The following is a 23,604-nucleotide window of genomic DNA, read 5'->3' as shown; positions in this document are numbered from 1 at the left end:
AGGAATATATGTGTCCATTTTGGGGTTAGATATAGGTATACTATATCTACAGCAAAGGGTGATTACACCACCTTGCCCCAGCTGTCTTACCAGCCAGTTGTGTCTGTTTAGATGGCCAGCCAGGGGTGGCATAATACATGCTTCAGCCCCTGGTAGGCCTGGGGTTCACCTATGCCCTGGGTACCTAAGGTACACTGTACAGGGGCTGATAAGGTGTCCCAATACCAATTGGTAAATGCACCTAAAGTACATGTGTGTCAATGTAGAGAGAGAACAGCTAGGCTGTGTGTCTGATTAGCCGGCCCACACCCAGGGAAAGTCGTAAACCAGTGAAGCAAAAAGCAAAAATCTGGTGTGACCATAGGATTGCAGACCCTACTCTCCTACAGGTGTTTCAAAGGATTTGGCAGATCTTCCTTTCGTGCCTACAGACAATCACAGCAGCAGCAGAATACTCTGTATAAATCATACAGGGGCAGACAGAGAGCTCGTCCTAGAGGTCGCCAAGCCTCCTCCTCCTCCTCCTCCTCCTCTTCCCAGCCCCCTGCCACCGCAGCAAAGCAGCCCTAGATCCGCCATTCCGGATCACGTGGGCCCAGTGGGGGGCCGGCTTACCCATTTTCTACGAGTTTCGGAATTGATTACATCGGATCTTTGGGTTCTCATTCTCGTGGAGAATGGGCATGCTCTTCCCTTTTGGGAATTTCCCCCCAATTACCCTTCTTGCCAGGGTTATTGTTCGGAGGACCACCTGTTACTCCTGCAGGAAGAAGTCCTGGCACTGTTCAGAAAAGGTGCGATAGAGGTGGTCCCGGAGCAGGAGAGGGGTAAGGGATGCTACTCCCGGTATTTTCTGATTCCCAAGAAGGATGGCAGACTTCGTCCTATCCTGGACCTCATGATCTTGAATCTTTACCTCATACAGGAGAAATTCAAGATGCTCACCCTTGCACAGGTTCTTCAAGCGCTGCTGGAAGAAGACTGGATGGTGTCGATTGACTTGCAGGATGCGTATTTTCATATTCCCATCCTGAAGTCGCACAGAAAGTATCTCCGTTTTACGGTTGGGTCGCAACACTACCAGTTTGCGGTCCTTCCGTTTGGTCTTACTACTGCACCTCGAGTTTTCACCAAGGTGATGGCTGTGGTGGCTGCACATCTCAGAAGGTCAGGGATTCCGGTATTCCCTTATCTGGACGACTGGCTGATCAAAGCAGAGTCTCCAGAGATAGTGCTCCATCATCTGCAAGTTGTTGCACAGGTTGGGTTTTTCGATAAATGTACCCAAATCTCACCTGATGCCCTCCCAACGCAACCTGTTCATAGGTGCGGTACTGGACACTACTGTGTGTCGTGCATTCCCTCCTTCCCAAAGGATTCGCGACATACAGGAAATGATTCCTTTATTTTTCAATGGAGCGGTCGTTCCAGTCCTGAAGGTCCTTCGCCTGCTCGGTCTGATGGCTTCTTGCATTCTGTTGGTCAACCATGCACGCTGGCACATGAGGGCACTCCAGTGGTGCCTCCGCAGGCAGTGGTTTCAACACAACGGAGATCTCAGGGAGTCAATCAGGATCTCCAGAGAAACTGCAGCGGATCTGTCTTGGTGGAGCTTGGAGTGCAATCTGTCTCAATGGAAGCCCTTCCAACTACCTCCATCAGTGGCCACAGTAATAACAGATGCATCCACTCTAGGGTGGGGTTCTCATCTGGGGGATCTGGAGATCAAGGGTCTTTGATCTCCAGAGGAAAGGTTGTTTCATATCAACCTTCTAGAGTTGCGGGCGATAAGTCTGGCACTCAAGGCCTTCCTTCCCTTCGCGGTCAGTCAGTTCAGGTCCTGACGGACAACACGACCGCAATGTGGTATGTCAACAAGCAGGGAGGAGTGGGGTCGCAGTGTCTCAGCAGGGAGGCTCTGCGTCTCTGGTCCTGGGTTCAGGACCATCAGATTTGTCTGGTGGCAAATCATTTGGCCGGAGTTCTGAACGTTCGTGCAGACAATCTCAGTCGGCAGTTCTCCGCCGACCACGAGTGGAGGCTTCATCCAGAGGTAGTTCGCCATGTCTTTCAGACGTGGGGGACTCCTCAGGTGGACCTGTTCACCACTCGCGAGAATGCTCACTGCCCGTCATTCTGCAGCCTCCAGTTTCCGATGCAGGGAGCCTTGGGGGACGCGTTTCAGTTGAGTTGGGACTCGCAACTCCTTTACGCGTTTCCTCCCACACCCTTGATTCCTCGGGTTCTGAGGAAGATTCGCCAAGACCGGGCCCAAGTTATATTGATCGCCCCAGATTGGCCACGAAGGGTGTGGTACACAGATCTTCTCCACCTCTCCTCGGGCCCGCCGCTCTGTCTCCCTCACAGGGCAGATCTCCTCTCCCAGGTGGAGGGGCAGGTTCTACACCCCCACCTCCAGACCTTACACCTTCATGCCTGGAGATTGAGCGGGGCAACCTGATTTCCTTTTCTCTCCCGCACGATGTGGTGGATGTCATCTTATCGGCCAGGCGTGACACCACCAAGTCCATTTATTCTTATCGATGGTCTAAATTTGTTGCTTGGTGTGGGGAGAAGTCCGTTGACCCTTTAAAGGCTCGTTTGTCCAATATTCTCCAATTTGCACTTTCTTTGGCCCAGCAGGGTTTTGCGGTGGCAACTATCAAAGGTTATTTGTCGGCCTTATCGGCTTTCCTTTGTTTGCCGGACCAGCCCTCTTTGTTTAAATCTCCTATTGTATTACGATTCATTAAGGGCCTGACCAATACATTTCCTCCTACTCCTTTTATTGTACCTCAATGGGACTTGAACCTTGTTCTTACGTTCTTGATGGGTTCGCCTTTTGAACCTTTACACAAATGTCCCTGAGACTTTTGTCTTTTAAGACTATTTTTCTAGTAGCAATTACCTCGGCAGGGAGGGTAAGTGAGCTTCAAGCTCTTAGTTCGAAGCCCCCATTTTTATCCATTCATGCTGAAAGAATGGTTCTCAGGACCAGGGCTGCTTTTCTGCCTAAGGTGGTAACTCCTTTCCATCTGGGGAAGTCCGTCACCCTCCCTCCCTACCTTTTATCCTCCCCCTCACCCTTCCAAGGAGGAGGAGAGACTTCACCGCTTGGACCCTAAGAGGGCGGTGAGCTTTTACCTGGACAGGACAAGAGAGTTCAGGTTGAATGACCAGCTGTTTGTTGGATTTGCTGGCTGCAAGAACGAGAAGGCGGTGCTCAATCGCACGCTCTCGAGATGGATTATCCTCTGCATTAAGATCTGCTACGCCCTGGCGGGTAAGGAACCTCCAGAGGGTATAAGAGCTCATTCCACTAGGGCAAAGTCTTCTACATCTGCTTTGTCTAGGGGTGTGCCTGTTGAGGACATTTGTAGAGCGGCGACTTGGGCCTCCCTCCATACTTTCGCGAAGCATTACTGCTTGGATACCGAAGTGAGGAGGGAGGGCCACTTTGCGCGTGCTGTCCTCCAGGATTTTCTGGTATAGGAGAGTGGACACCCTCCTCCGGGAGTGGGGACTGCTGTGGGACTCTATTCACAAGGTGAGGAATTCACTGGCAGATGTATCTATCAGAAGAACAAGTTACTTACCTTCGGTAACGCTTTTTCTGGTAGATACAATATCTGCCTGTGGATTCCTCACTGACCCACCCGCCTCCCCGTTGTCCACTCTTCTATGCCTGAGTTTCTGTAATGTATATATTTTTATTGTCAAAGGAAATGTTTATTGCAATTTGTTTTCCTGCATTGGCTTCACACTGTGTGTGTTATCTTGACATTGTGTACTGTGTATACTGTGTATATATCTACTGTCATCGGTCCGTCCGTGTGCCTCGAAGGCACGGACAAAAGGGCGGAACTGATGTCATCACGCCAGCGTGGACCTATTGTGGTGTCGGTGACGTCAGCGGAGTCGCGCGAGGTGTCGTGCCTCTGTGACGTTGTCCACGTCGGCGCTAGGCTAAAAAAAGAATTTCCGAATGTTGCTGACGCAAGGGGATATTCACAAGGTGAGGAATCCACAGGCAGATATTGTATCTACCAGAAAAAGCGTTACCAAAGGTAAGTAACTTGTTCTTTGGGACATAAGAATCCTCTTTCTCCTTAGTTATTATTGTGCTCCCACTAGAGATGGATTCTAGGCCCGACTCTGTTCTCTCTTAATCTATAGCTGGGAGCTGACCTTCTATAGCTGCCCTCATGGCTAATCTTTCCAGAGCAAGCTCTGCCTCTAAACCGCTCATCTGTCTTGGGGTGTTGTATCCTCACTCCCTTTGTCAGCATTCTGATCTTCTGTAAGATCAGTCATGCTCTTTGTCATACTCTGCAAAGCTCCTGGAGCTGTGATCTGATAGACATCTAGCCACAGATTCCTTACCTTTGAACTTCCAGGCGTCAGATTTTTCTTAGCAGTACTACCACGCGCCGGTAGGTGGTGTCGGTCGTCTGCATCGTGACGTCGTCTGCATCGTGTTCGTCATGACGGCTGCGTCATCAATATAACCGAAACTCCGGCACACTGATTTTAGTTATTTGTTTTCTGCGACAGCCAGCGCAGATCCCTCGAAGAGCAGTTACCCCCGGTCCTTTTTTTGACAGAATTTTTTCGACTTTTCGTAGACTCCTTTTGGTGTGCTCAGAATGTCTAGCAAGAAGACCACTGGGTACAAGCCGTGTGGCGCTTGTCGCCATGTCGGTCACGAACCACCACTTAGTGTGTCTCTGATGCCTGAAACGCAACCACAACACAAGGTCGTGCTCCAATTGCCGGGGTATGGCCCCAATAGCTTTGAAGAAGTGGTCCCAAAAGCGAATTGCGGCCCAGCGCCTTAAAGGTCGCCCCGTCGATCTCGATCCCGGTCCTTGTCTCGGTTGAGAGAAAAGTCCAAGCACCGCTCCGGAGAATCAAAGTCCTCTTCTTCTAAGTCATCAGGTAAGAGGCGTCACAAGAAGTCGAAGTGTGCTTTGACTTCGCCACGTCCATCGCGTGACAAGGCCGAGGAACTTTGGGCACTCGAGGTCCTGCTCCACGGGCTTTGACAGACATTCTTCTGGCCCGAGCCCAGCCCAGCACAGAGGATCCAGTGAGTAGACCAATTGCCCACCGTCATTGCCCTGCACCCAGTGGCCCAGCTTTCCTCACCACCCACCCCACATCACAAAGTTTGGTTGTTAAGCGTCCACTTCCTGTGGCGCGTTCCCTTCCGCACCCCTGGGCAAAGGAATCCAAGAGACTGGACAGCTTTGGGAAGAAAATGTTCTCTTCTGCCAGTCTAGCATTGCAGTTGGTGAACACTGCATGCCTTTTGGGCTGTTATTCCCATTCGATATGGGGCATTGTTGCGCAGATGCTGCCCAGAGTCCTGGAGGAGGACCGGATTCTACTCTCTCAGGTCATTTCTGACTGGAGAGATGCAGCAAAGTTTGCCATCCAATGTGGCTTGGACACTACAGACTCACTGGGCAGAGCGATTTCCATGACTGTGTCCATCCGTTTCTGTTAGAGTTAAGTCTGGCTTGTGCCTCCTATAAACAATACAGAACGGCCATAAGGTTCCGCATGTACACTCAATTATAACTAGTAATCAAATTAAATACAAATGGCATTTATATAACGAATCAAAACTCCACCCACTCAACATCTGTGTATACCGCCCACTGGGCGTAAACAAATTCATCTCTGAATTTCAGAGATGAACCACCGCCAACTAAGCTTAAAGGAACTCAGTACATAGGAAGAATTTAAAATTATTCATAGTATCGCCCCTTCTATGAACTGCAAACTTTTCAACATAGATTAGCCACCATCTCTGAAATTACAGAGATGTACTATCACCTGCAGTGCGTATATAAAATCTGTAAGTACTAACATTTATATGTAAGCTTACTCCTTATCTGGTAGAGCTGATCTAGCCGCAGATTCCTTGCAGACCCAGCCATCTTCCCCACACTGCAGAATTGTTTTTAGTTTCCAGGCTGGTCCCCTTTAGGTCCCTAGCTTCTGTTTTTTAACACACCATGGTCAGTCACTTCATGGCTCCGCGCTTCTGGCGTGGAATGTCGTGAAAATTACTGATATCAGCACCACACAGTGGCGGTTATATCGATGACGCGGACGTCACAAAGATGACTAACATGATGCAGACAACGTCACGCGGCGTCGACCGACGCTTCCTACCGGCCCACAGGGGTTCTGCTAAGAAAAATCTTGAGACCCAGCCTAATGCCTGGAAGTTCAAAGGTAAAGAATATACAGCTAGATCATGTCTCTATCAGATAAGGCATTACCGAAGGTAAGTAACTTGTCCATTTGGTAGGCTTTGACCTAGTCTTAAGGTCAAAGGTCTTGCATCAGCCTCTAACTGTCTCATTGGTAAGGAGAGTCAAGATGTGAGGTCGAGCTCCTCCACCTGTAACCAGTCCTCTGGGGTACCATTTCTGGTACTCATTATTTTTTACTAAGTTGCGAACCTTTTTTGAGAGGATAAAACAACACTGGTTTCCTAACTACAGTTAGTTGTGCTAAAATGGACCTAACCAGGACCCTAACAATTATTTTAAAATTTGGGAAAATAGTCAATTTGCAAAAACACAATTTACTAAAGGCAACTGTGACTTCACTTGTGTGGTCACTTTACTGTCAGAGTGAGTCAGCAAACGCAACGTTGTAGACTCCACTGCTGATCCACTAATGTAGGAAACCCACCTCTCTATATAGTGTACCACAATGCGGTACACTTTGCAGAGAGGTCAAGGAGACACTTTCTGGTTTGCAGAGGCAGAAATAGATAATACCAATGCTCTGTTTTGTGGTAGTGTGGGCGAGCAGTTAGGATTATCAGAGGGTAGTGCTAAGCATTTGTACACACCAAGTCAATAAATGAGGCACACGCTCAAGGAATGAAGTAGCGACTAAATTAGAAAAAGAGTACTTATTTTTATATAAATATTAGACCAGTAACTTCGGTACAAGGTCAATACTTTTAGTAATATGAGAAAATCTGAAAGAAACACGTTGGTGATGGATTCCTTACCTTAGAATTACCCCCAGGCGTCAGACTGGATCCGGCAAGTTTTCGTCAGCAGTACCCCTGCGCGTCGGTAGGCGTCGTCGTGCGGCTCCGCATACTCCGCTGGCGTCGTAGTTGCCGAGATGACGTCACTGGAGCTACTTAGACGCGCCCACGCGCGCTGGCGTCGGTTCTTTCTTTTTCCGCCAAAGCAAGCGCAGAGCCGGAGAGAGCGGTACCCCCAATTAATTTTTTGACTGAGTTACTTTTGGGACTTTTATCTCTGTTTTTTGAGTCTTTGACTCCTGGTGTATAGGGATGCCTGGTTTTAAGTCTTGCACGGCTTGTCCCTACCCGATGTCGGTGAGCTGGGGCGCCACTCTCAGTCGTGCCCTGAATGCCGGGTCATGGCTCCGAAAACTTTGCGGACCAGTCGCGAAAGTTGCTAGAGGCCCGGGAGTCGGCTCCGTGCCGTTCCCGTGTTGGAGGAGCCACCACCACCATCGTTCGACAAAGTCTTTGCACTCGGAGTCAGGTAATGCGGAGCACAAGAAGTCGAAGAAGCGTTGTCGCCCTTCGCCTAGCCTATCGTGCGACACGGGTGAGGGTGGTGCCACCCCCAGTTGCCGATGGCCTACCTGCCCTTCCCGGGTAGGTCGGCGACTCCGGCCCAGCTACAGGACTTTGTCAGCCATGGCCTGCTTTTTTAGCCTATCGGGCACGGAAGGCACGCCTTCAGGCTCCGCGGGTCCCACTAGGGGTCCTCGATCCTCTATGTCGCCGGCTCCGGCCTCGACGTCGTCGGCGACTCCAGTCTTGACATCGCGAGACCCCCATGAATCCATGCATGGATCCCAGCCAATGTCGGGTGGCCTCATACGACCTCCATCGACGTCTACGGCACCGCCACCAGCGTTGGCCGACTCCCTGGCCGACGCCGTACCCCGCCTTCCACCCCGACGTGGAGACAGCGCCGGACCTCTGTCGATCGGCACCTATTCCGATGCAGATGGGGAATTTCTATCCCTTTCTCCATCCGCCTCCCTCTTTTCCGCCTGCACGGCAGGTTGGGGGAGGACTGGGAGGGGTCTGAAGACCCTCTCGCAGCTCAATGGGAGTTAGACCCGGACTGGGAAGAGGATTTGGAGGATGCAGTTGAGCTGGATTTTACTCCAGAACCTGGCTCACGGTCTCCTTCTACCGTGGCTACGGAGGAGGGTGGTACATATTCTGTGGTGTTGTGTAAGGCAGCTGAGGCTCTCCACCTCGAGCTCCCTACGCTGGCTGTAAGGACTAACCTCCTGACAGAAGTGCTTCAGCCAGCGTCTTCCTCTACAGAGCCGTTGATGCGGTTCAACGATTGACTTTTGAACGTTCTTTTGGGCACCTGTCCAGGCCCAACACAGGGGCTCCTGTGGATAGGAACATGGCCCAACACCATCGCCCAGCCCCAGTTGACCCCATTTTCCACTCCCAACACCCTACCCCTGAGAGCTTGATTGTCCAAGATTCTGCGTCCACAAGAGCATTCCCTTCCGCACCACCGGACAGGAAATCCAAGCAACTGGAGCAGTTTGGGAAGAAAATGTTAACTTCTGCCAGTTCAGGGCTGCTGTCTGTGAACACCGCATGCCTCTTGGGCCGTTGTTCCCACTCTGTGTGGGATACGGTTGCGCAGGTGCTGCCTCAATGTCCGGAGAAGGCCCGGACGGTGCTCTCACAAGCTATTGCTGAGGGGAGAGACGCAGCCAAGTTCACAATTCCTTGTGGCCTTGATACTGCCGACTCGCTGGACAGATCGCTTTCCACGACAGTGGTGCTATGGCGCCATGCCTGGCTGAGGACAACTTTTTTTCTGGGGATGTCCAGAACACTCTGATGGACATGCCCTTTGATGGCACTCGCCTTTTTGGCGTCAAGTCAGATACTGCGTTACAGCGTTTTAAGGACCCGTGGGCTACAGCCAAGTCCTCAGGCCTTTCGGCCTCGCGCACTCCTTCCGCTTATGCTTTTCGCTCTTTTCGTGGCGAAGGAAGGGGCGCCCAAACACGTTCGTTTCAGAGCCACCGGCCTGCGCAGCAACAGTCTCAGCGAAAGCCGCGGAGGTGGAACCCACAGAGGTGGGGCCAGTGGGCGGGTCAGTCCACCACCCCCCTGCTTCCACTCCCCCCAAATCTTCCTAATCCTGCCACCGAATGCCAGTGGGTGGCAGGATTCGCCATCACCTCCCCCACTGGCACACCATCACTTCGGACAGGTGGGTTTTACAGTTAGTCTGAAGGGGCTATTCCCTTCCCTTCGAGACTACCCCTCCAGCCATGCCACCTCAATTCCACCGCATGTCGGGGGATCACTTGACACTTATCCAGCAAGAAGTTGCGGCCCTCTTGGCCAAGGGGGCCATCGAGCACATTCCAACGCCAGAAGTAGGTCGTGGTTGTTACTCCCACTACTTTCTGGTCCCCAAGAAGGACAAGGGCCTGCGTTCTATCATGGACCTCAGGAACGTCAACCGCTTCCTCCGGAAGGAGAAGCTCAAGATGCTCACTCTTGCTCAGGTCTTATATGCCCTAGACCCGCAAGACCTGATGGTAGTGTTAGACTTGCAGGACGCTTACTTTCATATCCCCGTCCTGCCGTCCCACCCTCGTTACCTGCGGTTCACGGTAGGCCACGAGCACTTTTAGTTCACCGTGCTCCCTCTTGGCCTTACCAGTGCCCCTCGAGTGTTCACAAAAGTGATGGCGGTGGTCGCAGCTCATCTGCGCAGATCGGGGGTTTCAGTCTTCCCCTATCTCGACGACTGGTTGTTGAAGGCGGGCTCGCCCCAGGCAGTCGTCTCCCACCTCCAGACTATGGCCGACCTCCTGCATTTGCTGTGGTGTGCCAAGTCGTACCTGATTCCCTCTCAGTGGCTCCTCCTAATCGGAGCAGTTCTGGACTCGGCGCAGTTTTGTGTTTATTCTCCCGAGCAGCGAGTCTTGGATATTCAGGATTCCGATCATTCAGTCTCTATCCCGGGTGTCGGTCAGGATGACCCTCCGGCTACTGGGCCTGATGGCCTCCTGCATCCTGCTAGTGGATCATGCATATGGTCTGATCACCATCTATTGCAATTTTCCATCACCTTTCAGGGTAATTTAAAAAAGCCTGTGCCCATGGGAGGGTTAGTCAGGAAATGGAGCTCTTTAAACACCCAAGATTTTCTGTCTACCTTGGCTAACTCTCTTCCGACCTCCGCCCCTGATATTAATCTGATGGACAAAGCACTTACTGATTGGCTCTTAGCTGCCTGTAACGTGCATGTTCCTTTAACCAAGTTCTCTCGTGCTCGTCGTATGGATGCCCACAGGTGGTTTTCTACAGACCTAAAAAATCAAAAATTAGAACTCCGCCAACTGGAAAGAAAATGGAGACACGGGTATCTTGACAAAGATAGATTGTTATATACGGCAGCCCGCAGGAATTACAAGAGTTCCATTTTATCTGCTAAAGCAGCCTTTTTCTCAGAAAAAATTTCCAACGCCCAAAATAAATCGAGAGAAATTTTCAGAGTCGTAAACAATCTATGTAACGATGTCAGAACCTCTCCTTCTCAACCTCCGACTCCATTGATGTGTAATCAGCTTAATGATTTCTTTAAGGAGAAGATTTCCATCATAAAGGATAGTATTCAAACCACCTCCATCACTGTGGTTAGCGAGGAAATCTGTAGAAACTCCCATAAACTTCAGGCTATTCCTCCTATTGATCTACCCAAATTAGTGACCCTTGTCCTCCGCATATACTGAAGGAAGTTTATTCAACACTCCCTCAAGGAATACTTCCCCTCTTGAACAAGTCCTTATCACAGGGAATAGTTCCCAATTCATTTAAAAACGCCACGTTAGTTCCATTAATCAAGAAACCTGGTGCAGATTCATCCAATGTATCAAATTATCGTCCCATATCTCTCCTCCCGTATGGTGCTAAGCTGCTCGAAGCCCATGTGGCTAGCTGCATTTCCAATTTTATAGAGACATCTGACTACCTGGAGCCCAACCAAGCCGGATTCCGCCAGGCACATTCCACGGAGGCGGTGATCCTCGCTGTCCAGGATACTCTAAGGTCCAATGCCGATAATGGCATACATCAGGCCCTTGTACTCCTGGACCTGTCGGCTGCGTTCGACACGGTGGATCATACCATCTTATTACACCGTGTCGAACAAGCCGGCCTTAGCGGCTCGGCTCTTGGCTGGGTTAAGTCCTTCTTGAAGGACCGATCCCAGGCAGTCAAGCTAGAGAACTTTATGGCACCCAAACTTTCCACCACCTGCGGTGTCCCGCAGGGTTCATCATTATCCCCCCTCCTATTTAATTTGTATCTTAAACCGCTGCTGCAATCCCTAAAAAATAGGAAGGTCACTATCTACATTTATGCGGACGACCTGCAGCTGGTATTCCCACTAAATTCAACGGACTCTGTCGAGGAATTCCAGATGACTATGTTGCACATTCAGGGGTGGATGGACCAGAACCACCTAAAGCTCAATCCTGGAAAGACTGAGTTGGTACTCCCAGGCAAAAGTGCAATGAGCTGGGCCGACTTCAATGGGATCTCCCCCATCTCCTTCTCAGTCGGTGAAGAGCCTCGGGGTCACCCTCAGCTCCGACCTCTCACTGAAAAGTCAGGTGGGAACGGTGATCTCTTCCAGCTTTTTCCAGTTGCGAAAGATCAAGAAAATTGCTCATCTGCTCACACACTCTGCCCTTATCCAGGTGGTAATTGCCTTGGTCCTCTCCCGTTTAGACTTCTCGAATTCCATTTATTTAGGTCTCCCCCTGGCTCTTTCTAAACGCCTGCAGATCGTACAAAATCAGGCTGCCAGATTAATATTTAAAAGCAATGGCAGGAATTCGGCGAAACCACTGTTAGCCACTCTTCATTGGCTTCCCATAGCCCACCGGGTTACTTTTAAAGTAGGCTGCCTGATCTTCAAAGCCCTTCATGGCAAAAGTCCTAGGTTCATCAATTATCTGATAAATAAATACGAACCGACCCGCAACCTCCGCTCTGCCCACTTGTCCCTCCTCACCTTGCCTTTGTTCAAAAAGAAACGACTTGGCGGATGCCGATTCGCCTATCTGGCCCCTAAGACCTGGAACTCTTTTCCCCTGTCTCTCCGGAGCTGCACTAAGCTGGCGGAGTTCAGGGGCGCTCTGAAGACCTGGTTATTCAAGCAAGCGCACGGTTAGGGTACTGCTCACCATCTGTCTCACCTTAGCGCCATGAAACCCCTGGGTGACCGTGCGCTTGACAAATTTCGAATAACATAACATAACATAACATGCCAGATGGCATATGCGGGCTCTGCAGTGGGACCTGAAGTTCCAGTGGGCACATCATCAGGGCAATCTGTCCGATCACGTCCAGATCTCAGAGGGCACTGCACGACAATTGCAGTGGTGGCTCACGACTCGCGATTGGGTCAATGGCAGATCCTTCTCCCTTCCCCAACCGGAACACACGTTTGTGATGGACGCGTCCCTTCTGGGATGGGGCGGCCACATGGGAGAGGCATAGATAAGAGGTCTCTGGTCTCCGGCGGAGTCCCGGCTCCATATCAACAATCTGGAGCTTCGGGGCGAATCCGATTGCACTGAAGGCATTCCTTCCCTCTGTCATGGGGAGAGTAGTGCATGTGTTCACAGACAACACTACCGCCATGTGGTACTGCAACAAACAGGGCGGGGTGGGTTCATGGACCCTATGTCAGGAGGCTCTGTGCCTCTGGACATGGCTGGAATATCAAGGCATTACCCTGGTGCTTCAACACCTGGCAGGTTCTCTGAACGCCAGGGCGGACAAACTCAGCTGCTGGTGCATGATAGATCACGAATGGCGTCTGAACTCAGGACCTGGCACAAGGTTTCTTTTAGCAGTGGGGAGAGCCTTGATTAGATCTATTTGCCACTGAAGAGAACGCGCAATGTCATCAGTTCTGCGCGTTGGAATTTCAAAGGCGGCACGCGCTTGGCGACACTTTTCGTTGCTGGTGGAGTTACTGTCTGTTGTACGCCTTTTGGCCTATACCACTTCTGCCCAGAGTGCTGAAGAAGATCAAGCGCGACCGGGCCCAAGTCATTCTTGTGGCTCTGGACTGGGTTCGAAGAGTATGGTATCCAAAGCTACTGAGCATGGCTATCGATCCCCCGATCATACTGCCTTGTTGGGAGGATCTTCTGTCGCAGCAGCAGGGGACGGTCCTCCACCCGAACCTGTCCAGCCTCCACCTCCTTGCGTGGAATTTGAACAGCGGCAGTTGACGTCTTTTAACCTACCTCCCTAAGTTTGTGATGTAATGTTGGCAGCCAGGCGTCCCTCCACTAAAACGGTATACGCCTGCAGGTGGAATACATTTGTGGCATGGTGCACAGTAAAGGCTGTGAATCCCCTTTCTGCCCCTCTTTCAGAGGTCCTTCTATTTCTCCTTTCTTTGTCTCAGAAGGGATCTGCTCTGGGCACTATCAAGGGCTATCTCTCGGCCATTTCAGCTTTTTTACGGCTTTCAGATCATCCTTCCCTTTTCAAGTCCCCTGTTGTAAATTGATTCTTAAAAGGCATTACTCATCTTTTCCCTCCTGTTCCTTTCATAATGCCTCAGTGGGACTTGAACCTGGTTCTGACATATGAGGTTTGCTCCCTTTGAGCCACTTTACAACTGTCCTCTTCGTCTTCTTACTTTAAAGACAGCTTTCCTGGTGGCTATCACTTCTGCCAGAAGAGTGAGTGAGCTCCACGCCCTTTCTTCTAAACCTCCTTTTCTCTCTGTCCATCCAGACAAAGGTGTTCTAAGGACTCGTCCTTCTTTTCTGCCAAAGGTTGTCACTGCCTTTCACATCGGGCAGACCATCACTTTGCCTACCTTCTTTCCGCCTCTGCATCCCTCAAAAGAGAAAGAGAGGCTCCACCGTCTGGACCCAAAACGTGTGCTCTCCTTCTACCTCAACCGCACACAACAGTTCCGGGGGATGACCAGCTCGCTGTTGGCTACGTGGGCGCCAAGAAAGGTCGGGCCGTGCACAAGTGATCATCTCTCGGTGGGTCGTTCTGTGCATTAGTTCTTGTTATTCTTTGGCTAAAAAGGAGCCTCCAGTGGGGCTACGCCCCCATTCTACCAAGGCGACGGCAGCCACTACTGCTTTGGGACGGTGAGTTCCCTTGCATGACAATTGTGAGGCAGCTACGTGGGCCTTGCTGCACACGTTTACCAAGCATTATTGCCTGGACTGCCAAGTCCAGAGAGACGGCTTCTTTGGCCGTTCTGTTCTCCAGGACTTCCTGGTGTGACCTTGGTTCGCAGACCCACCACCGGGGTTGGTATTGCTGGGGTATCTATTCTAAGGTACCACCCCACCCATCCTCCCCGTTCTGCGCACTTATTTCCAGAGTTAAGGTCATCCCTTTCAGGGCCCTAGTTTCATGGCACCAGTGGTCAGTTTCTTGCATGGCTCTGAGTTCCTGGCACGGAAAGTTGTGTACAGAACGGACTCAGCGTGCGTGGGCGCGTTCAAGTAGCTCCAGTGTCGTCATCTCGCCAACAACGACGCCAGCGACGCACGCGGAGCCGCCCGACGAATACGAGAAATTGGCCTGGCATATGCTGTCCACTATTCTAGTGGGCACCTTGCACCAGTCCAAACGACCCTTATTGATGGTAGGTTTAAGGCAACCTTTATAGAAAGCTATCCTAGTGGTAGCTGTGGAGAACAGCCTTCAGGCTAAGTCTTGAAGGAATGTAAAGCAGCTTGTTTTACCACTCTATATTCTCATGAATGAAAAGGAGCACCACACCAGGTATATATATAAAATATATGTATTTGTTTTTAAACACACCCCTCTAGTCTCTTTTTGAGGCTAGAGGCAAAAGTACAATACAAGAACTTAAATAGCACACAGTAAATTAGCACAGTGTACGTTTTGCCCTAGGGGCCTCACAAACCATATACTAAGAAAGTGGTATAAGTACCACTCAGAACATAGAGACAAGGCCTAGGGCCTGTAGAACCGCTGGGGCAACCAGGAACCACCCAAGTTAGGGACGCAGGAGACCCACGGGGGACGCGTGCAGTGTCTAAACACAGGCGCGAATCACCATTGACTTCTATGGCGAAAGTTTAAGTTACAAGTTTAAAGGATAAGGACACTTAGGAGTGGACTACGGTAAAACCCCTCAGTACTGGACACTTCGAGAGTCAAGACCCATGGGACGACCGAAGTACCCGTGTTACCTCACCCGGGGAAGCTGGGTGCATAGGTGTCTTTTTTCGTGTCAGGTGTCGTCGTCGTTTCCAATGGAGAGCTGCAAAGAAGTGCTGCAGGCGACCAGTTAAAAAGTATCCGGATGGATCCATGGGTGGATCAGAGATCTGGAGAACCTGAAAACAGAGGGGACAGAGTCTGGGTCACTAGCCAGTGACCAGGAAGGTGACAGAGAGATGCCAGCCGATGTAGGGTGCTTTAAGGCGATGTAGGTGAAGCTTGAATCTTCAGCCACGAGGACCAGGAGGCGTCGACGACAACCAGAAGCTGGATTCGAGCTGTCCCACGTCGGATGTCGAGTGCTGCAGTGTCGGTATCCGGTTTGGACCCAACAAGCCTTGGCAATAGCAACCCACGCAGAACGGAAAGATTGTCTTCGGTGCATACCAGCAAGGTCTGAGGGACTCACCCTTTGGAGGGGAGTCCGGGCACGTCTGGAGCAACTAGGAAAGCCCAAGGAACAAAGGAATTACCTTCTTGGGGACCCACCAGTCAACGGACCAGGGATCGCGAAGGAGCCTCGAGCAGAAATGCCAAAAGCGGGCCCACGGAACACTTGTGGAGTGTAGGCCCACAATCTTCGATGCAAGAGGTGCTATGGGCTTGGACTACAAGTAGCCCAATGCACAACTTCGGGCAAGCTTGGGAAGTCGATGCACTATCAAATGTGCTGGATGTCCAGGAGTTCCTGTCCCACGTCTCTCGTGATGGCTACAGGTCTCAGCTTTGCTGGGGACTCGTGTCGGCCTCGGAGATGTTTGGAAGTTCGTGTCCTGTGTCGCAGATTCTTCGGGATCCGGCGGGAGCCTAAAAAATGCAGACCTGCAAGATGCTTCTTTGGTGCCTGTTTGAACATAGGGTGTCACTCCTTGACCCCAAGGGAGATTTCTTCCGTCTTCCAGTCGAAATGGAATGTCGAAGGTCCAAGATATATGTTTTGTCCAGGGTAATCTCAAATCCTAGGGACTGGGCTCCTATACTTATACTAAGTTTAGGAGTTGGACTAACTTGAAGGTCCCACCTATGGGAGGACCTAAGGAGGTGGTGGTTACACCCCTTCCCCTTTGTCCAGTTTCGCGCCAGAGCTGGGGCTGAGTGCGCCAGCAACCGGTTTGAACTGGGAAATGCATGGGGACACCGTGTGTGCCCCAGGCACTGTCTGGAAAGCATTCACTGAATGCACCCACCCTGCCCCACTACACTAAAGCCTGTCTGGGGAGGTGCTGGCACCTCACTGGACAGGAAACCTATTGTCCAGGCCTCCCCTGCCGGAGTTTCGTCCAGCAGCAGGAGGTCAGACTCATGTCTGTGGCAGCAGCATCCATTTTGTGATGCTGGGGCTCTTTAACCCCTTCGCCGCGGGGGTAATTCCCCTGCTGTGCGGGGGGGGCGCAAGCGGTGCCGCGGTGCTCATGATGAGCTGAGCTAGTCATGAGCACGCAAGGTGTTAAAACTTTTACCGGGTAAGTAAGTGTGTACATGTCTTCTCCCTCTAGAAGGGTGGAATTCTACCCCAGCCACCAGGATTGGCGGGGGCGGGGGGGTAGGATTCCAAAGTGTTTGACACCAAACACAACATGTTTTGATGCAGCCATTCCAAAGTTAGCATTTACCGCTAGGTTATAATGCACTTAAAAGTATATGGTATGGCTGTATCATAGAACAGCTATAAGGAAGGGATTCTGAAAGCTGGGTATACTATATCTAAGTAAGGGGTACAAGTACCACCCTACCCAGGCTGCAGTAGCAGACCTGTGGTGTCATTTTGGAAAGCTTCCCTGGGGTGGCATAATACATGCTTCAACACCTGGTAGGCCTCTGGGGTACTTATGCCCTTGGTACCTAAGGTACCATATACTAGGGACTCACAAGGGTAACCCAGTAACCAATTTAGAGTGTACCTAATGTACATGCAATCAGTTTAGAGAGGAAGCAGCTAGGCTGGGGTCCTGGTTAGCAGGGCCACAGCCAAACTAAAGTCGATAAATCAGTGAAACACAGCAAAAAGTGGGGGTAACCATAGTAAGCAGAACCTACTCTCCTACACAGACGCCTACCGACGCGCAGGGGTACTGCTGACGAAAACTTTCCTGATCCAGTCTGAAGCATGGTGGTAATTCTAAGGTAAGGAATCTTTCACTACTAATGTTTCTTACAGATATATTGTTACGAAGGTAAGTAACTTGTGCGATACGAAGCAAGGGGGCCACCTGTAAAAGCAATGAAACGGGAGACTTGCAGGCAAGTCCGAAAGCTCTCAAGTTGAGAGTAGAGGTCGCAAGGGCTCTGGGGGTACGGGACCACAGCTGGATTGAAGAGGCCCCAGCGGGGTGGGCTGGATGCAGTGAAGATGTGCAACTGGGCAATGGCGCGCAAAGACGAACCTCATGTTCAGGAGTGGGCACCTTGGAGCGACGATTCTGGAGCTGCTGGCTCACTGCTGAGATGTGTCTTCAGAGTCCTGAAGTCCCTCATCAGGTGCTGACTCGGTGCAAAGTTGAAGTCCACCTGGACTTGACTTTGTAGGTTTTTACAGCAAGAGGTCCGGTACCTCAGGTATTGGTGCCTTTTGGCTCTGAGGGGGTCCTGGGGCCTCAAGACTTGGTGCAGAGGAAGTGTACCTTCGGCGGGTACTCTGACATCGGTCGGGCTGGGGAGTTCGACGACGCTGGACCGGACTTTGCTGTTTTTGGTGCTTGTGGCTGCTGGGAGATAGTACAGCTTTCTTGAGCGAGTTCTCTGGCAATTTGCGAAGTGGTGATGACCCTCTGAGGTTTGTGGAGGCCACACAGCAAGGAGACGAGCTAGAGGATGACGATTGTCAAGTTCTGTGGAAAAAGGCATGAGTTTGTGCCCAAAGTTTACCACAAAGTCTGCTGTTCTCGGTCCAACAGCGTTGATTCATTAAGCGTCATCTTGTGTCCTTGGAATTTAAGATCAGGGTCTGGGAATGCCACCTAAATACTAAATTTAAGGGTGTTAACAAGGTAGTGACAGGTAGTGGCCAGTGGGCCCCTTACCTGGGGTGTCTACGCCCTCTAATATGTCTACCTCCTGTGGGAGAGGGACATAACCCTAGCCCTGATTGATAACGTTCCACCATCTTCAAGATGGTGGGCACTGAGAAATGTGCTTCACCTTGCATTCAACACCAGAGGGGTTGAGTTGGCAGAGGGGGACACACCTCCTTTTGTAACTTGGTTTTCCCACCTGTCTTCCCGCCCAAAGGGATGAGGACAGGAGGGGGGGGCCTTATCCTTCTAACATGATAGTCTGGGGTCGCATTTCAAAGGTGGCAAGGCCTTTGAAGCATCTTGCCACTGACGGCTGTGCCTGACCGAGGGAAGGTGTGAACACCTCCACCTTGTCCAGGCATTGTACTCGGCCTCTTAGCGTGGAGGCGTTCATCCCATGAGGTCAGATCTCTATCTGTTGGTGACAGGCTTGCTTAGTCCAGTCGGTGACCACACTAAGGGTTGGTAGGTTTCAGGGAGCCCCTCTTAGGGGTCCTCTGTGTGCAATTATTAATACATGTGACACTGGAATCCATGCAGATTTTTTAAGACAAGATGTTTGGTACCAAACGTCTCATAGTAATAATAATAATAATACTGCCATTCATAGGGCGCGAACAGCTACTTCCGAAGATGTGCCCGGGTGCTATAGCAACAGGTGGTATTCGAAAGACACGCGGCGACCAGAGTGTCCAGGTGATTAATCTTGATTAAAAAGCCAAGTTTTAACTGCTTTCCTAAATTGCGTTTCAGAGGTGATCTGGCGCAGGGTCTTAGGCAAGGCGTTCCAGACCATGGACGCCCTGAGCATAAAGGATCTGCCGCCCATCCGTGCTTTCCTAACTCGAGGGGTGCAGAGCAGGTTCTGAGAGATAGACCTGAGTAGCCGAGTTTGCTTGTACGCGCCTAGCCTCTGTTTCAGATAACCGGGGCAGGTTCCATGGATTGCCCGAAAAGCTAGGATTAAGGCCTTCAATTTTATTCTGTTAGAGACTGGCAACCAATGTAGTTCTTTGAGATGTGGAAATTATGCTGTCTAAATGGAACATGTCTGATCAATCTCGCAGCCGCATTTTGAACCATTTGAAGTTTCATAACCAGGTAAGCTGGTAGACCTAGATAGAGGCCGTTCGTGTAGTCCAAGCGAGAGGTTACTGTGGCGTGGACAACGACCCGACGGCAGTTCTCTGGTAAAAGGTGTATACATTTTCGCAAGTTTCTAAGACTACCAAAACAGGCAGCTGACACCTGCTGAATTTGGGCCGAGAAGGATAAGTCAGCCTGCCATTTTACTCCCAATGTTTTTGCACAGCCTGCAGGGGTGGGTGGGGAGCCCATTTCCTCCGGCCACCAAAGGTCTGCAGCGGGGGTTGGTTTTTACCAAAAAACACCTCCTCCTTTTTATCGGCATTCAACTTGAGTTTGTTATTCATCCACTGAGCAATAGCTTTTAAGCAACTCTTAAAGTTCTCGAAAGAATCACTCGACTGATTTTTAAAGGGAAATACCAGCTGGCTATTGGCGAAGAAGATGGCCTTCACGCCCCAGTCGGCAATCAGAGAAAATAAAGGAGCCATATATATGTTAGATAGCAGTGGGCATAAGGCTGACTCCTGCGGTGCCCTGCACCATACGTGCTTGCGATTGGACTGATGCGGCTGAACCGCCACCCTCTGTGTGCGCATATGGAGGAAAGATTTTAGGCAGGCCAGGACTGTACTCTATATCCCAAAATCCAAGAAGCTTTGAATCAGTATGGAATGGTCCACCGTGTCAAATACCGCTGAAAGATGCAGGAGCACCAGCGTAATCGATGCCCCTGAATCCAGCGCCATCTTGACTGAATCCGCCACCTCTATCAGCGCTGTCTCTGTGCTGAAACCAGCGCAGAAGCCAGATTGGGTATCATGTAGGATACCGTGGTTCTCGACAAACTTGCCCAGTTGTCTCTGCACAACCTTTTCCAGCATCTTTGCTGGTGCTGGCAGCAGAGAGATAGGTCTATAATTATTCAGTTCTCCTGAATCAACATTGGGTTTCTTCTTAAGGGGAAGGAGACTGGCATGCTTCCATAATTCAGGAAAGATGTTGGTGGTAAGGGAGGTGTTCCATATTTCAGACAGCACCTGGATGGAAGAATTTGCCAGCTCTTTCCACAGTTTCGGAGGGCACGGATCCTCCGGTGAGCCTAACTTGCAACCCTGAATTGCAGCCAGTTCCTCCTTCTGTGAAATCAGGGTGAATTCTGAGAAGAGAAGCATAGGTGCTTTTCTTATCAACACGTCAGATTTGACCCTTTCAGCTATTGCAGAAAAGGAATTGTAGACCTTGCTTCTTTTGTTGTAAAATAAATCCGATATTATCTCACATAGTGCCAACGAAGGTTGTGCGTCAATCACCAACTCGCGAGGCTTAAGGAAAGCATTTACAACCTTAAAAATACCCTTGCCAGGTTTATTGGTTTTCTCAATACATTTAGCTATGTAATCTCTCCTAGCTTCCTTCATCAATTTATACATTTCTTTCAGCGATTTCTTATATATAATTTATGCAGTGATACCCTAGTCCACTTTCTATTGTCGCTCAAGGCGCGTCCACCTGCTTTTCATCGTCCTCGGCAATGGGGCTGAAGGTGATTTCCTAAAGGATTTCGTGACTTTGGCTGGGGTGGTGGATTCTACTGCATCAGCAATCCAATTATGTAGGGTCGCGGAATCATCATTAGGGTCCAAAGATAGTAAAGGTTGGCTGGCCAGCAGCACTGGGCCTAAAAGTTCTGCTGCCAGCTTCTTCCAATTTCTTTTCAGGAAATAACGAGAGCTATCCGGCAGATGGGGTTTAGCCAGGATAAAAGGAGAAAGGGATTAGGCAATGGTCAGACCATACCATCTGATAGACTACTAGCCGCAGATTCCTTCACGTAGAATTATCCCCAGGCGTGAGACTGGATCTGGAAACTTTTTTTGCACAGCATCCCTGCGCGCTGGGGGCGGGGCGACATCACGCGACTCCGCCCAGGCGTCGTCCGTGCACGTGACGTCACCGAGGTCACAAAAGACCCACCCCGGTGCGCCTACTTCAGTTTTTTCCCTTTCCGCGTGCAACGCGGATCCAGTCCTTGCTACGGGCCTGTTTCGGGCCCTTTTTTCTTCATTCTTTTGGTGGAACAGTGTGCGAATGCCTTCGGGCTTCAAAACTTGTACGTTTTGTGGGCGTCATGTCAGCGACAGACCCGCACCTCATTTGTATGTGGTGTTTGGGGGAGGATCACGGCACTATCGACTGCGAGGCCCGTCAACAGTTGAAGTCGCAGCGAGAGCGCCGCATGAAACTTCTTTTGGCGCGTCTCTCCAGGTCGATGTCCTCCCCTCGGTCTGCTTCGGCGGAAGTTTCAGGTTTGGCCGTGGTAGTCGTCCTCGCCCTTCTCCGATGTCACGTGAGCGTCGCTCCCCGGTGGGTAAGTGTCGCAGTTTGAGCCCGGGTTCTGGCCTACCGGGGGCGTTGACTCTCCACGGGTGATGCGGCCCGGCGTGTCGTCCTATCCACTGTTCCCCGGTGTGGGGGCGCTGAGAGTCCAAATGGAGACATACGCGGCAGCTTTGCAGGCCTCTACGGCGTCTTCCCCTCCTTCCCCTTCTGGGGCGTCGGCGGACACCTCGCCTTGCGCAGGGCCCTCCGTGGCACCGCCAGCGGCTCCGGCCCTGGCGCCGACTGGTTCAGATCCAGGCTTGAAGGGTGTGGATCTGTTGGGGTTCGGCTCCGCTAGGGCACCTCCTTCAGGCCACGGCGTCTCTGCCTCGCCGCAAGCTCCTGCGGGAGTCCCTCTGGCGTGGCGTGAGGTCGCCGGTGCTCGGGTCGCATCCCCGAGCCCCTCTCGGTTCCTTGACAAGGGTGGTCCTGTCTACGGCCGAGGTGACGCAGCTACAGCGCCGGCAGCAGCTGGACCGTGCGGAGCCACAGGGGTCATGAACCCTCCCCGCCTGCTCTGGGTCGAGACTGGGTAAGGACCCCGTGCCCCTCTGCGGGCCCCTCTCGTCCTCCCCCACTGGCAGCTGCCTCGACGGGGGACGAGTCGGAGGTGGAATTGTCTCCCTGACACCGCCTCATGGGTTGCCGAGCGATCTACGCCTCATTCTGGGCCGCGGTTGGCGGAGGACTTCGTGTCACTCCCCAGGACCATCTTGTTCCCCCGCGCTGATGGCTACCTCGGTGCAGGTCGGGTCCCAGGGCCGTCCGGCTCCAGCCCTGCATGGTCTCCGCTCCGGTCCCTGGTGCGGGGTGCCTGGGAGGAACCTGGTCTGGCGACGCCGAAGGGTGCCGGCACTCCGCCTCAGGCGGCGGACTCTACGGCTTCACGCAGTGGTCGTGCCGCGGATTCGTCTTCGGGCGCTCCTTCTTCTCTGGAGGTAGCCTGTATTTTGGTGTCATCCTTCCCGAAGTCGGGTCGCCGTGTGCTGTCTTTTTCACCGGCAGAGGTGTTTGTCGGAAGAGCGGCAGGTCCCTCATTCGTCGGCCCCTTCTGACTTCCAGGTCTGACCCTTGCCCGCCCCGCTTGGCCTCGGGGACGGACGCCTTAGTTTGCAGCCGTCGCCCACGGAGGAGCTGCTTTCCCCGCCTTGGGGCCCTACGGCGGTGGGTGCAGCCTTCGCTCACGCAGTGTCCACGGCTGTGGGCATCCTGCGTATGGGTGACCGGGTGGCTCACTTTCGGGCGGACCATCTACTGGAGGTCCTCCAACAGGGCTCTGGTGGGAGGGAACATTTGAAGGTTCACTCCTCTCTTCCTTGACAGGGGCTTGGAGGCATCCTGCCTCAGGGGATCCGGTGCCTCAGCATCTTCTGCACCGGCATCTCCCAGCGCCGCGTGACCCGGCGTGCCTTTCCCTCCACCCGTCTGCCTCCAGTGCTCTTTTGCGGACTGCTTATTCCTCCCTGCCGGCACTGCTGACTCCGCCGTCCCGAGAGGCCCGCTGGCTGGACTCTTGGGGGCGCAATATGTTCGCCTCGACCAGCGCTGCCCTGCGGGCCCTAAACACCTTGTGTTTGCTGGCTTGGGCCTCCTCCTGTTTGTGGGGCTCGGCTGAGTCTCTGGGATCTGCCGCGTCCCAGAAGGGTGCTCAGGTGGACCTACGGCATCATGCGTTAGATGGCCTGGAACTGGCAGTGTTTATTCTCCACTCCGCCCTGGATATTTCAGAGGTGTTAGGCCGGGCCATGGCTTCCTCGATCGCTCTCCGTCTCCATGCTTGGCTTCTGGATGGAGTATTCCCCG

At 51.9% G+C, this 23,604-nt stretch overlaps 1 protein-coding gene across 2 annotated transcripts in view; it reads left to right on the top strand.

Annotated features, from left to right (window-relative positions):
- Positions 1–23,604, top strand: part of XRN1 (5'-3' exoribonuclease 1) — a 1,049,234-nt gene that overhangs the window by 917,025 nt on the left and 108,605 nt on the right. The window lies entirely within an intron of this gene.

Source organism: Lissotriton helveticus, chromosome 11 (assembly GCF_964261635.1).
Source record: "Lissotriton helveticus chromosome 11, aLisHel1.1, whole genome shotgun sequence".
In the NCBI taxonomy this organism is placed as follows: domain Eukaryota; kingdom Metazoa; phylum Chordata; class Amphibia; order Caudata; family Salamandridae; genus Lissotriton; species Lissotriton helveticus.
Note: the sequence above shows the minus strand (reverse complement) of the source record. Positions and strands in the feature narration are given on the sequence as shown.